Source organism: Lithobates pipiens, unplaced genomic scaffold (genome assembly GCF_037356315.1).
Source record: "Lithobates pipiens isolate NorthernLeopardFrog02 unplaced genomic scaffold, aLitPip1_a1.2 Scaffold_23, whole genome shotgun sequence".
In the NCBI taxonomy this organism is placed as follows: Eukaryota; Metazoa; Chordata; class Amphibia; order Anura; family Ranidae; genus Lithobates; species Lithobates pipiens.
In genome coordinates, this window is record NW_027507785.1 from 264,947,565 (window position 1) to 264,962,772 (window position 15,208).

Sequence of the window (15,208 nt, forward strand, 5' to 3'; positions counted from 1 at the left end):
CACTGCTTGTAAAAGCAGTCTAGCAGGTACTTATCTGCTAAGATTGCTTTTTATGAAAGCAGACTGCGGGCTGAAAAGAACAATACCAAGATGATACGTAAACCTGCAGGCATCATTCTGGTATAGTCACTCAAAGTCGAGCAACATACCAGTACGTTGCTGGTCCTTGTTGGGTATATTATTATTATTATACAGGTTTTATATAGCGCCAACAGTTTGATCAGCGCTTTACAACATGAGGGCAGACATTACAGTTACATTACAATTTGGTACAAGAGGAATCAGAGGGCCCTGCTCGTTAGAGCTTACAATCTAAAAAGGAAAGGGCAATTGATACAAAAGGTAATAGCTGTGGGGGGATGAGCTGATGGAGGAAGTAAAACAGTATTAGTTAGAAGCAGGATAGGCTTCTTTGAAGAGAAGGGTTTTCAGGGATCGTCTAAAGATGGATAGATTAGGGGACAGTCGGACAGATTGGGGTAGGGAAGTCAAAAGGATGGGAGAAGCTCTGGAGAAATCTTGGAGGTGAGCATGGGAGGAGGTGACAAGGGAGCTAGAGAGCAGGAGGTCTTGGGATGACCCGAAGAGAGCGGCTTGGTTGGTATTTTGGGACTAGGTTAGTGAAGTAACTAGGGGCAGAGTTATGGATGGCTTTGTAAATTATTGTTAGTACTTTGAATTTTATTCGTTGGGTGAGTGGAAGCCAGTGCAGGGATTGGCAGAGAGGGGTGGAGGACTCTGAATGGCTGGTAAGGTGGATGAGTCTGGCAGATGCATTCATTATGGACTGAAGGGGGGATAGTCTATGTAAAGGTAATCCAATGAGGAGGGAGTTGCAGTAGTCGAGGCTAGAGATGACCAGGAATGAATTAATAGCTTGGTGGTGTCATTAGTTAAAAAAGGGGGTAATATGGAAATGTTGCGGAGGTTGAGGCGGCATGATTTGGACAGGGCTTGTATGTGGGCCTGAAAGGACAGTTCGGAGTCTAAGGTTACCCCTAGCACCCTGGCATGTGGGGGCGGACTGATAGATGTGCCATTAATCTTGACAGAGAAGTCAGGCGAAGGGGCACGTGAGGGAGGAAATATTAAGAGCTCGGTTTTAGATAGATTAAGTTTGAGGAAGTGGTGTGACATCCAGGCTGATATGTCTGTTAGTAGATCAGTGATGCATATTGTAATGTTCTTTTTTTTCATGCAGCCTGTGGGCTGAACGAAAAAAAGATATTAATCGGTGGGTATGCCCACCATTAGAATACCGCCCTGCATCCACCCACTTCTAATGATGGGCATACATGCACTGTTTTTTTCGTAACTGAGGTGGTGAAATCACCTCCTACAGAGCTGGAGTCGCTGATTTATGTATCGTGAGAGCAAACGCTGTTGCTGTCAAGATAAATAAATCAGTGCTGCAGCTGAATGGTGTACCTGAAAACAAAAAAATGGTTAACAATAAAACACAGTAAACAGTAAAGTATAAAAGAATTACATACAATAAAACAACAACTATTTTTGTTTTTTTATTTTATATATAAATATATATATATATATTTTTTTACACTTTTATTTGTAAATTTAACGGTTCGGTTCCAGGTTCGGGTCTCTCAAAATGCGATGGTATCTTTGGAGACCCTTTGAAAGCGTGTCCTACTCTGTGCAGGGCTGTACCCTAAGCTAATACTCCACTAGTGTGTGGTAGCGTTCAAAACATTCACTGATGCAAATACCAGGATGGTCAGGACAGGAGGGACAATAATAGCGAGTGTCACACCTATATCCGCATTTCCAACAGATACAAAAAAAATTTTGGGGTGATCATTGGGTAGGGGTACAAGGGAGGACATGCGGAAAATGCCTCTCATGCAGCCGGCTTACTGCATTTGCGTTGGGAAGTTGGGGCAAAGCACCATCTGGAAACAGAAGGGCTTTGACAATCTCTTCCTGGAATTTAAGGAAGGATCTAGTTCGTCCTGATGCTTTGTATAGCACATAAGCGTTTAGCAGAGCCAATTGGAATAAGTATACAGACACATTTTTATACCAGCATCTGGGCTTACGGGTAATTAAGTACAGCGCCATCAACTGGTCGTTGAGGTCCACCCCTCCCATATTAAGGTTCAGCTGGTATTCGTGGACACATTAGGGTTTCTCCACAACACCAGTCTCCGTTTGAATTAGGACCATCGTGTCTGCGTGAAGGGAGGAAGGAATGAAAACATTCCGATTATCCCTCCACTTCACTGCAAGCAAATTATTAATTCTCAAGCAGGCTCTCTCCCCAGCCTAAGATGGGAATCTACAAGTCACTGGGGTAAGCCGCGGCGATTAGATCGCATGATGCCACATGCGCTAATTCCAGGATCAAACAAGTGAATAAAAAGTGGCACGCTCCTGTAAGAATTGTCCACATACAAGTGGTACCCCTTTTCGAATAAGGCTGACACCAAGTCCCACACAATCTTACCAGCGCTCCCTATGTAATCTGGGCAGTTCGGCGGCTCTACGTGACTATCTCTTTCCTCGTAAACCTTAAAACTATATGTATAGCCTGTGGCCCTGTCATGGAGCTTATACATTTTGACCCCACATCTAGCACACTTGCTGGGAAGATACTTTTTGAAAGACAAGCGGCCAGAAAACGTAATCAGGGACTCATCAACACAGACAACATGATCAGGATCAAACAAGGCTGCAAACTGTTGGTTGAAGTGGTTTACAAGGGGCAGAGTTTTGTAGAGCCGATCGTATTCAGGGTCACCCCGAGGACGACAGAGTTCATTGTCATTAAAATGCATGAACCGCAAGATCTGCTCATATCGTGTCCCGGCCATGAAGGCAGCAGACACAGGCATATGATGAATTGGGTCAGTGGACCAATATGACCGCAACTCACTCTTTTAGTTATGCCCATGAGGAGGGATAGGCCCAGAGAGATCTTAAATTCAGAAACCGTAATAGGTTTCCATTCTCTGGCAAGGGTCAAATGGGGATTAGCAGCGATGAATTGACCAGCATACAAATTGCTTTGGTCCACATTAGATCTATAGAGATCTTCTGTGAAAAACAAGTGACGTAAAATCAACTGTTTCCACCTGAATTCCGGGTTGGCCAGTGATCGGAGGAAGTACAGGTGCTGCAGAAGTGGTGGGCTCCCAATTCAGATTGGCAAATGCAGCAGGAAGGGCAGAATGGGCTCGACAGGCCTGTCTTTGCCTTCTTGGTAGCTGCGGGACTCTACTTGTGATAGCCACCTCACCAGCTTGAACTGCACTTATGGGACTTGCCACCTCAGCACGTGATACTGAAGTGTTGGTTTGACTATGATATGGGTGTACTAGGCCGCTGGTGCTTGCCAGTTCACCAGCAGGATGAGCTGCACTAGTACTGGCTCTCTACTCCATACTAGAGGCCTGCGGTTCTTGCATCTCAACAACAGAAGAAGAACGGGGTTGGGTACACCTGACCTTGGCAGGGACCACTACTCCGTCATCAGAGCTATCTGTCAGGGTGCTGCTGCTGTCTACGGGTTTGAATACTGAGCCTGAATCTGACAAGGGGTGACTTCCTCTTTACTCTCATCTGTTATGCACAGAAACATGTAGGCCTCTTCACTAGTGTACCTTCGATTGGACATTTTGGCCTCTAAATTTACTGATACACTAGTGAGACTAACAGGAAAAAAGAGCACCTGTCTGTCAGCGCCTGCTTCAAACACTACCAAAAAACTGTTAGCGTTTGCAGGGATCAGGCCTGACTCTGCGAATGCTGCAGTTATGTGTGCTGTATTTTTGTAAGTGACAGTGATAGATTGATACTGCACTTGGGTAGGCTGGGCTGGGCGGAGGGGCTAAACGCAGGTGCTAGCAGGTATCTGGGCTGATCCCACTAACGCTGCATTTTTGGTAACCCTAAACTACTAGGGATGCTAGTATAGATCTGATCAGATCGGATATTGATCCGTTCAGACACTATACTACTAAGGACAGTGTATAGTGTGTGCGTGGGTGTTAGCACTACTAGCACTAATCTGACGCTACTTGGGGCAACGCAGACCCTAACTGGCACTAAAACCTAACTGATGTCACCCTGGCTCTATAAAAACCTGACGGTGGAACTAATCAACTAACTGGCTAATCTGTGACACTAATACGCAATCAGAACAAAGATCTATTAGTGACACTGGTGACAGGGGGTGAAAGGGTTAACTGGGGGGCGATCAAGGGATTAAACCTTTATTAGGGGGGTTTAGAGGGTACCCTAGACCTACCTGGGCCTACTACTAACTGCCCTAACAATTATTACAGTCACAAATGACACCAATGCAGTGATCAACTGCAATTGGTGACACAGTGACAAGGAGTGAAGGGGTTAATGGGGGGGATCGGGGGGTGATTGGGGGGTGACAAGTGTACCTATGTGTACTGGTGTTAGTGTAGAGTTGTGTAACTCAGGGTTTAGACATCCTCTCTCTAACCTCTGGAACCGAAAAGAATTCCACGAGGGGAGATGACACCACTTCCCCTGCCTGTGTTTAAACTTACAGGCAGGGGAAGCATTTTCATTTGCCAAAATCGAGCGGCAGGTCCAGGGCAGAAATCATTGGCCTGGACCTGAAGATTCATCTGTTCTGGAATGAATGCGACTGCCGCAGCCCCGGGGGGGGGGGGGGCGGGGCGAGGGACGTACAGGTATGCACATTTACGTACCCGTGCCATTCTGCTGACGTATATCGGTGGTCGGCAAGTGGTTAAGCACCTGCATTTTTCTGAATACCAGTAATTAACAGAACTCAACTTCATTTACCTAGCAAAAGTATAGAAAAACAATCCTAACTTACTATAACAATCCCAGTTTTATCCCACTGGCCAGTGATTTGTAAAAAATAAAAGTTTGCCGTCAACGTTGGGGCCCTTAAAGAAAACACAGCAATTTCCAGCAGACAACAGATTAACTTGGTATGATGTTAGTCTCTTACCAGACCAAGTGTCCTCTTCTGGGCCTCCATAAACATGCTCTGATACAGTAAAAGTCAAGTTTAAAGTCTCAGTTTTTTTTTTAACCACTTCAATACTGGGCACTATACCCCCCCCCCCCCCCCCGCCTAAGCCAATTTTCAGCTTTCAGCGCTGTCGCTGTTTAAATGACAATTGCACGGTCATGCTACGATGTACCCAAACAAAATTTGTATAATTTTGCTTCCATAAATAGAGATTTCTTTTGGAGGTAATTGATCACCTCTTAAGACTAAAAATTTTGAAAAAACTTTTTTCTCCCTTTCTGTTGTAAAATTTTGTAGATAAGTACGTTTTCTCAAAGTTTTTCTTTGTTTCTGTTATAAAATTTGGCAAATAAGTATGTTTTCTCGTTCACGGATGGGCACCGATGAGGCTGCACTGCTGGGCACTGATAAGGTGGCACTGATAAGGTGGCACTGATGAGCATGGATGAGGTGGCACTGATGAGGTGGCACTTGTACGTTCAGGTGTGAATGGAATGTGCTTGGGAGGAGACTCTTTAGGCAGCAAGGGTGAGCTGAGGGAGAGGTGAGGGTTAAAAAAAAAACACTGATTTAATTAGTCTCATAGGAATTGTTTCTTATCCATGCTGATGCGACTTCAGTGATTTAACATTAAAGTCAATGAGGCTGAAATCACACAGGAGTCGCACCAAAGTAGTGCAGGAACCTTTTTAAAAAATCACTGAATGCTGAGTGGCATTAATTAGGTCTGGCACCATTGAAAACAATGTGATTTTGCTTGTCAAGCGACTCTGTGCGACTCAAGTCACATCAAGTCACAACAACTTTAGATCAGCAACTATTTACAAATGTTTCTATTTGTTCCCCACTGAATGCTTTACTGATATTCAGAAACAGGCTGAAGACAGGGACCTTTATTTCCATGTGTCTGTTGTCAGTTCTATATCATTGATTACATAGTAAAATCATGCAAAATGGAATGACGATGGCTCTTAGGAAAACAAAGGACAAATGTACGAGAGAAACTCCAGATTTCATTCAAAGAAGGCACTGCAACCTTAGACAGGTACATTTTGTATTCTATATATCTATTACTATTGATAATAGGATAGACTAGATTTATGTTATGTGTTGTATCACTCATATGGTAACCATTCATCCAGACTGGTAGAGATGATCCCTACAGAAAATAATCTGCAACTGATGACACACATTAGGGGTCATTTCACATAGGTGAAAACTGATGGGAGAACTGCGCAGATTTCACTTGTACGTACATGAGCTGACATAATTTTGACCTGTTCATAACACAGTGTTGATATCATGTCAGGTTTTTTTTCTCTGCAGAAAACTGCACTGACATTGCAGATTCCTGCGCAGAAAAAATCTGCACATGATATCATTTGTGGTGTGAACAGGGCACATAGAGAACAATTGTTTTGTGCCTGTGCAGAACGCGTGCAGAATAATTTACGTCTTTACACATGGTGTGAATGAGGTCTTACATCAGAGCCAGTCACCTGGCCGTGGTCGACCGGTAGATCGCAATCGACAGGTTGCCAACCCCCACATTACATTATATATAATATCCTGTAGATACGCACTCAACAATCTACGCAAGTAGTGTAAAGTGACCTTCAGTGTTTATCATCACTGCTCTAGGCATAAAATAGGAAGATACAAAGTAATATTGTTACTCTCGAATATACTTTGTTTTATTTAATAATAAAAGAATATGGAGCATATGCAGCACTCAAATGTACAATCAATTAATACAGAAATGTGTAACGATTAGATTTAAGTGAAAAGGACTGTTATCCCTGTAAAAATAATGAAAAACAAATGTCCACCAAAGGTTTTAAGCCCTATATCAGTTTTTCTGCTGAGTTTTTCCATTAGATTTACCAAAACCATATAATATGAGGTCAAACCTTAGGAGTTTCAGTTTGTATGCAATCAGGCAGGCCCTTAACTACATGGTTTTGGTAAACCTGAAGGAAAAACTCTGTATAACACAAAATCCTTATAAATCTTGATGTATGTAGAAAAATCAGCTGATTCGCATCGCTGGAACCACACTAACATCACGATGAAGAAAGGGTGTTTACAGAAAACGACCACCACCAATTGTGCAGAGGCATACCGGAATGTATGGACTTAACGGGGTATACACCTCTTAAGTCATATAGGCTTGTGGTGATGAACACCATATATGTAGAGATGTGATGTTTACAATCTCTGGCCTGGACGAGCAGGTATCCAGTATGTAGAACAAATGGGTTTGTCATGGATGGAAGGAGGACCACAATGAATCTCTGTGTTCACACGATGTGACCAAAAAAAAAAAAAGGTTCCCCATAGTGTGATATCATAGATAAAAGGGTTTATTAATAAAGAATAAAAGCAAAAAACTCACATTTCACATGGAGATAAGTACGCTTGCAAGGAAGACACGAATAAGCACAATGGTGTAGGCAGGACTCGGCCTGGCGGATTTCGTCTACACAGACGTCACCTGGGGGGTAACTTTGTTTTAATTATCTGCAGAAGATAATAAGGGATAAGCTTCTATCTGCAGATAGTGTCAGTTATGCCGCGTACACTCGAGCAAATTGTCCGGCGTACTTAGTCCGGCAAACAATCCGGCGGATAGTCCGGCCAACTTTCTACCGAACGGACTTGGCCACACACGGACACACAGAAAGTCCGGCGTTTGCTAGCGCGATGACGTACAGCACATACAGTGCTGTACAACGGGACTAGAAAAAGGAAGTTCAATAGCCAGTAGCCAATAGCATCCTTTTTCGTACTTGCTTCTGAGCATGCGTCATTCTTAGTCAGCCATACTAGCATACTGATGAACGTATTGTCCGCTGAAACCAAAGTCCGACGGGAAGATTGGAGTGCAAAAATAATTTCTCAGTCCGCCGGACTTCACACTGAAAAAGTCCGCTGAAGCCCACACACGATCGAATTGTCCGCTGAAATGCATTTTGGCGGACTAAGTACGCCGGACAATCTGATCGTGTGTATGTGGCATTAAAGTAACCCAAGTAAGTAGTTTTTCATAAAATGTGTCTATTTAACCCAACACTTAAGCTGGATACACACTATACAATTTTCTTTTGATTTTTTTCCTTTAGATTTACTAAAATGATATAATATGAGGTCAAACCTTAACAATTTCAATGTGTATGCAATCAGGCAGGCCCTTGCACTATATGGTTTTGGTAAATCTAAGGCCTTGTACACACGGTCGGAGATTCCGTCGGAATGTGTCCGCTCAGAGCGTTTTGTCTGATATTCCGACTGTGTGTGGTCTGCATTGGACTGTTTCCGTCGGAATATCCGTCAGACCAACTTTTCCAACTTGCCGGAAATATTTTCCGACAAAATGCTCCGATTGGACATACTCCGATCATGTGTAGAGAATTCCGATCGGACAAAGTGCCACGCATGCTCAGATCAAATTCCTACACCAAAGCTATTGGCTACTAGCGTGAACGTAGTCCCGTCGTAACGAAATAACGTCATCACGTCGGATTTTCCGACAACTTTGTGTGTAAACAACAGTTTCGGACAAAATCCGTCGGACAAAATCTGACGGATTTGGTTGTCGGAATCTCCGACCGTCTGTACAAGGGCTAAGGGAAATCAAACAACAAAAAGTTGTATAGCGTGCATCCAGCTTTAGGCTAGGTTCACACCTATGCAGTTTGTCTTTGATCTGTTTCTGTTGTGCGTTTTTGCCGCGATTTTACTGCAATTTTGCTGTAGTTAGCATTTTGCATTTTTATGCTTTTTTTTTGCCAATTTATTGTTGGGCAGATTAAAAAAATAAAAAATGCAAATCGCAGCAAAAGTTCAGTAAAATCACAAAAGAAACGCACTACATGCTTTTCTGCCGCTCCTCCATTGAAGTCTATTGAACCAAAAAAAAAGCTAAAAGACCACTGTTTTGCATTTAAAAAAAGTCTCTGCCCCTTTCCAAAAATGCAGCAGCTGAAAAAAAACATAGATGTAAATGTGTCCCATAGGAAACCATGTTAAATGAACTGTAGAGCTTTTCTTCTGCAAAAAGCACCAAAAAAACACATAGCACCAAAAAACACAAGTCTTAGCCCTGGCTCACACCAGTGTGGTTTTTAAGTTGTGCTGCTTCAGCGCGACTTCAAAGCAGTGTGATTTCATATTGCTGATATCTGTCTTACTTCATTTAACAGATGTCAATGCATGGCGCACTGAAATAATGCATTAACCTTTTCAAAGTCGCTATGACTTGAGTCACAGCAATTTGAACAATTCAGTTGCCTCAAATGGGGTGCGAATTGTCATGCGACTTTGAACTGTCAAGTCACATAAGTCGCACTGGTGTGAACCAGGACTGAGTCTACTCTGTTCAGCCCTAATTAACTCCTTCTTTCCCTTCTCACTTTAACTACTGTTTGCCATGTTTTTTCTTCTATTTTATTAACCATTATTTTGTAAACTTTTTTTTTTTTTATTCTTCATTTTTTTTAGTGTCATGTTTTAAAACAGCTAAATTGAAAGTAAAAAACAACCAGTTATTTTTGTTGTAAATAACTTTGCAATGCTTTATACCAGAGTCATAATTTTAGTGTACTTTTCAAACAGGAAAAATTACAGAATATAAATTATACTTTAATTGTACAGTAACACCTTTTTTTTTTTTAAATGAAAAATGGTCAAAAAAGGGAAAAAAATGTACTTTTTTTGGCTTTGTGACTTTTATGTCTATGGCTTGTATAGAAAATCATAGAAGAATCCGAAAATTATAGAAAATTATTTTAGCAAAACAATATCACGTAAAAAAACTTGTTTCTCCTTAAAATAAATAAATAAATAATAATAATAAAAAAAAAAATATATATATATATATATATATATATATATATATATATATATATATATATATATATATATAATTTTTACAGTATGTATTACTTTGTTATCTTAATTAATGTTCTTGTAATAAAGAGGTCCACAGCGGAAATGTAAAAAACTTGCTCTGTGACATAGGAAGAGTTTCAAGACCCAGGACACCTCTACAGTGGTGTGAAAAAGTGTTTGCCCCCTTCCTCATTTCCTGTTCCTTTGCATGTTTGTCACACTTAAGTGTTTCGGAACATCAAACCAATTTAAACAATAGTCAAGGACAACACAAGTAAACACAAAATGCAATTTGTAAATGAAGGTGTTTATTATTAAAGGTGAAAAAAAATCCAAACCATCATGGCCCTGTGTGAAAAAGTGATTGCCCCCCTTGTTAAAACATACTATAACTGTGGTTGTCCACACCTGAGTTCAATTTCTCTAGCCACACCCAGGCCTGATTATTGCCACACCTGTTCACAATCAAGGCATCACTTAAATAGGAGCTGCTTGACACAGTAAGGTCCACCAGAAGATCCTTAAAAGCTACACATCATGCCGAGACCCAAAGAAATTCAGGAACAATTGAGAAAGAAAGTAATTGAGATCTATCAGTCTGGAAAGGGTTATAAAGCCATTTCCAAAGCTTTGGGAATCCAGCGAACCACAGTGAGAGCCATTATCCACAAATGGTGAAGACATGGAACAGTGGTGAACCTTCCCAGGAGTGGCCGGCCGCCCAAAATTACCCCAAGAGCGCAGCGACGACTCATCCAAGAGGTCACAAAAGACCCCACAACAACGTCCAAGGAACTGCAGGCCTCACTTGCCTCAGTTAAGGTCAGCGTTCATGCCTCCACCATCAGGAAAAGACTGGGCAAAAATGGCCTGCATGGCAGAGTTCCAAGGAGAAAACCACTGCTGAGCAAAAAGAACATCAAAGCTCGTCTCAATTTCTCCACAACACATCTTGATGATCCCCAAGACTTTTGGGACAACATTCTGTGGACCGATGAGACAAAAGTGGAACTCTTTGAAAGGTGCGTGTCCAAATATATCTGGCGTAGAAGGAACACTGCATTTCAGAAAAAGAACATTATACCAACAGTAAAATATGGTGGTAGTAGTGTGATGGTCTGGGGCTGTTTTGCTGCTTCAGGACCTGGAAGACTTGCCATGATAAAAGGAACTATGAATTCTGCTGTCTACCAAGAGATCCTGAAGGAGAATGTCTGACCATCTGTTTGTGTACTCAAGCTGAAACGAACTTGGGTTCTGCAGCAGGACAATGATCCTAAACACACCAGCAAGTCCACCACCGAATGGCTGAAGAAAAACAAAATGAAGACTTTGGAGTGGCCTAGCCAAAGTCCTGACCTGAATCCTATTGAGATGTTGTGGTATGACCTTAAAAAGGCCGTTCATGCTCGAAAACCCTCTAATGTAACTGAATTAGGACAATTCTGCAAAGATGAGTGGGCCAAAATTCCTCCAGGACGCTGTAAAAGCCTCATTGCACGTTATCGCAAACGCTTGGTTGCAGTTGTTGCTGCTAAGGGTGGCCCAACCAGTTATTAGGTTTAGGGGGCAATCACTTTTTCACACAGGGCCATGATGGTTTGGATTTTTTTTCACCTTTAACCACTTAACAACCGCCCATTGCCGATTAACGGCTTCAGGGCGGTTGTTTAACTCTGAGAGGCCGTTAATTAACGGTCTCCCAGAATTCTGCTCTCGCGCGCCCCCTGGGGCGCGCACACGAGAGCATCCGTGACCGCTGGGTCCAGTGGACCCGGCGCATCACGAATCACGGTAAACGGCCGCTCATCGCGGCCGTTTACCACGTGATCGCTCCGTCAAATGACGGAGTGATCACTTGTAAACAAGCCGGCGTCATGTTATGACGCCGGTTCCTCCCTCCCCCTCTCTGTACCGATCGGTACAGCGGAGGGGGAAGAGATCGGTGTCAGCAGCGATGTGGGCTGCATCTGCAGTGCCCACATCGCTGCTCACCGAAAATTAACCCCTCGATTCCCTGCATTACTCTGCAATACCCTGCCATTACTCTGCAATACCCTGCCATTACTCTGCAATGCCCTGCCATTACTCTGCAATGCCCTGCAACACTCTGCAATGCCCTGCAACACTCCGCAACGCCCTGCAACACTCCGCAACGCCCTGCAACACTCCGCAACGCCCTGCAACACTCCGCAACGCCCTGCAACACTCCGCAACACTCTGCAATGCTCCGCAACTCTCTGCAATGCTCTGCAACACTCTGCAACACCCTGCAACACTCTGCAACACCTTGCAACACTCTGCAACACTCTGCAACACCTTGCAACACTCTGCAACACTCTGCAACACCTTGCAACACCTTGCAACACTCTGCAACACTCTGCAACACTCTGCAACACTCCGCAACACTCTGCAATGCTCTGCAACACTCTGCAACACCCTGCAACACTCTGCAACACCTTGCAACAATCTGCAACACTCTGCAACACTCTGCAACACCTTGCAACACTCTGCAACACTCTGCAACACTCTGCAACACCTTGCAACACTCTGCAACACTCCACAATACCCTGCAATACCCTGCAACACTCCGCAACACCCGCCAATACCCTGCAACACTCTGCAATGCTCTGCAACACCCGCCAATACCCTGCAACACTCTGCAATGCTCTGCAACACCCGCCAATACCCTGCAATGCTCTGCAACGCCATACTCTGAGATACCCAGCCATAGTCGGTGATACCCTGCAATACCCAGCCATAGACACCCCCCCCCCCTCCCGCCGCCCTCCGGTGCTTCTACCGAATCGCTAATACGATCAAAGCCAGAATCTTTTTTTTTTTCAGGCTTCCCAGCTTAGAGGTGAGATGTGGGGTCTTATTGACCCCACATCTCACTGTAAAGAGGACCTGTCATGTCATATTCCTATTACAAGGGATGTTTACATTCCTTGTAATAGGAATAAAAGTGATCAAAAAAATTATTTTTGGGGAAAAAAATGTCAAACTAAAATAAATAAAGTAAAATGAACAATAAAAAAAAATGTTTTTTTTTAAAGCGCCCCTGTCCCCATGTGCTCGCATGCAGAAGCGTACGCATACGTAAGTCCCGCCCACATATGAAAACGGTGTTCAAACCACACATGTGAGGTATCGCTGCGAATGTTAGAGCGAGAGCAATAATTCTAGCCCTAGACCTCCTCTGTAACTCAAAACATATAACCAGTAAAAAAAATTTAAATCGTCGCCTATGGGGATTTTTAAGTAGCGACGTTTGGCGCCATTCCACGAGCGTGTGCAATTTTGAAGAGTGACATATTAGGTATCTATTTACTCAGCGTAACTTCATCTTTCACATTATGCAAAAATTGGGCTAACTTTACTGTGTTTTTTTTTTTTTTTAAGCACAAAACTGTTTTTTTTTACAAAAAAAAGCATTCGAAAAATTACTGCGCAAATACCGTGCGAGATAAAAAGTTGCAAAGACCACCATTGTATTCTCCAGGGTGTTTGCTAAAAAAACATATATAATGTTTTGGAGTTCTATGTAATTTTCTAGCAAATAAATGATGATTTTTACATGTAGGAGAGAAATGTCAGAATTGTCCTGGGTGCTCCAGAACACCTGATGGCGCTCCATGCATGTTGGGCCTCTGTATGTGGCCACACTGTGTAAAAGTCTCACACATGTGGTATCGCCATACTCGGGAGTAATAGCAGAATGTGTTTTGGGGTGTAATTTGTGGTATGAATATGCTGTGTGTGAGAAATAACCTGATAATATGACAATTTTGTGAAAAAAAAATAAAAAGTAAAAAGAATCTTGATTTTGCAAAGAATTGTGGGAAAAAATGACAACTTCAAAAAACTCATCATGCCTCTTACTAAATACCTTGGAATGTCTTCTTTCCAAAAAGGGGTCATTTGGGGGGTATTTGTACTTTTCTGGCATGTTAGGGTCTCAAGAATTGAAATAGGCCGTCAGTACTTCAGGTGTGATCAATTTTCAGATATTGGCACCATAGCTTGTGGACTCTATAACTTTCACAAAGACCAAATAATATCCACCAATTTGTACTTATTTTTACCAAAGATATGTAGTAGTATAAATTTTGGCCAAAATTTATGAAGAAAAAATTACTAATCTGCTAAATTTTCTAACAGAAACAAAGAAATTCATTTTTTTACAGAATTTTCGGTATTTTTTCTTTTATAGCACAAAAAATAAAAAACCCAGCGGTGATTAAATACCACCAAAAGAAAGCTCTATTTGTGTGAAAAAAAGGACAAAAATTTCATATAGGTCCAGTGTTGCATGACTGAGTAATTGTCATTCAAAATGCGAGAGCACCGAAAGCTGAAAATTGGTCTGGTTATTAAGGGTGTTTAAGTGCCCAGTGGTCAAGTGGTTAATAATAAACACCTTCATTTACAAATTGCATTTTGTGTTTACTTGTGTTGTCCTTGACTATTGTTTAAATTGGTTTGATGTTCCGAAACACGTAAGTGTGACAAACATGCAAAGGAACAGGAAATGAGGAAGGGGGCAAACACTTTTTCACACCACTGTATGTACTTGGCATGGTACTCTAAATGTCCAGTAATGTTTCCATTTCAATCCAAGTGGGTGCGTCTTTTTCTTGCAATCCTTATCATCAGTTTTCCACTCCTTTCTCCTTTATGGCTCACCTTCTGTTGCTCTATTTTCCTTTTGATATTGCACTGTCCTGCCATTGGTTTTCTTGTTTTCTTTATCTGTGCTGACACACATCATAAACCAAAGAACCCAGATTCACAAAAGGTTCATTGTGCAAATCCACTGTTTCCATTCCATTCTGTACTGTCCACCCTAATTAAAGTGATTCTAAAGGCTGGAATTTAAAAATAAATAAATAAACCTCTGATACCTGCTCTGTGTAAGATTTTTCAGAAAGCAGCCCCCATCCTCTTTTTTTGGGTCCCCCACTGGCGGTTCTGGCTCCTCCCCCCTGCTGAGAGCCCCCAATATCAAGCCTCTTGCCATGGGGACACTTGAGCAGACAAGCTCCCGAGCTTCAGACCTGTGAATGGACATTGTCCATTGACATACAGAGCATAGCTCGGCGCTGCCCCTGCTGCTGTGTGTGCCAATGAGGAGAGACAGGTACAGGAGAGCCACTGATCTCATGCAAATCACTGGATTGAGATGGGTCTCATGTAAGTATAAGGAGGGGCTGGGGGGACACTGCACCCAGAAGGTTTTTTTACCTTAAGGCATAGTATGCCTTAAGGTAAAAAAATAATAATAACTGCCTTTAGAACCACGTTAAGCAGCTTTGA

At 42.5% G+C, this 15,208-nt stretch overlaps 1 protein-coding gene across 1 annotated transcript in view; it reads left to right on the forward strand.

Annotated features, from left to right (window-relative positions):
- The first annotated feature begins 5,980 nt into the window (after positions 1–5,980).
- LOC143928309 (uncharacterized) overlaps positions 5,981–15,208 on the forward strand; it is a 62,337-nt gene continuing 53,109 nt past the window's right edge. Inside the window, exon 1 of the mRNA XM_077453121.1 lies at positions 5,981–6,044. The gene's annotated coding sequence lies outside the window, so the exon portion shown is untranslated. The remainder of the gene's footprint in view (positions 6,045–15,208) is intronic.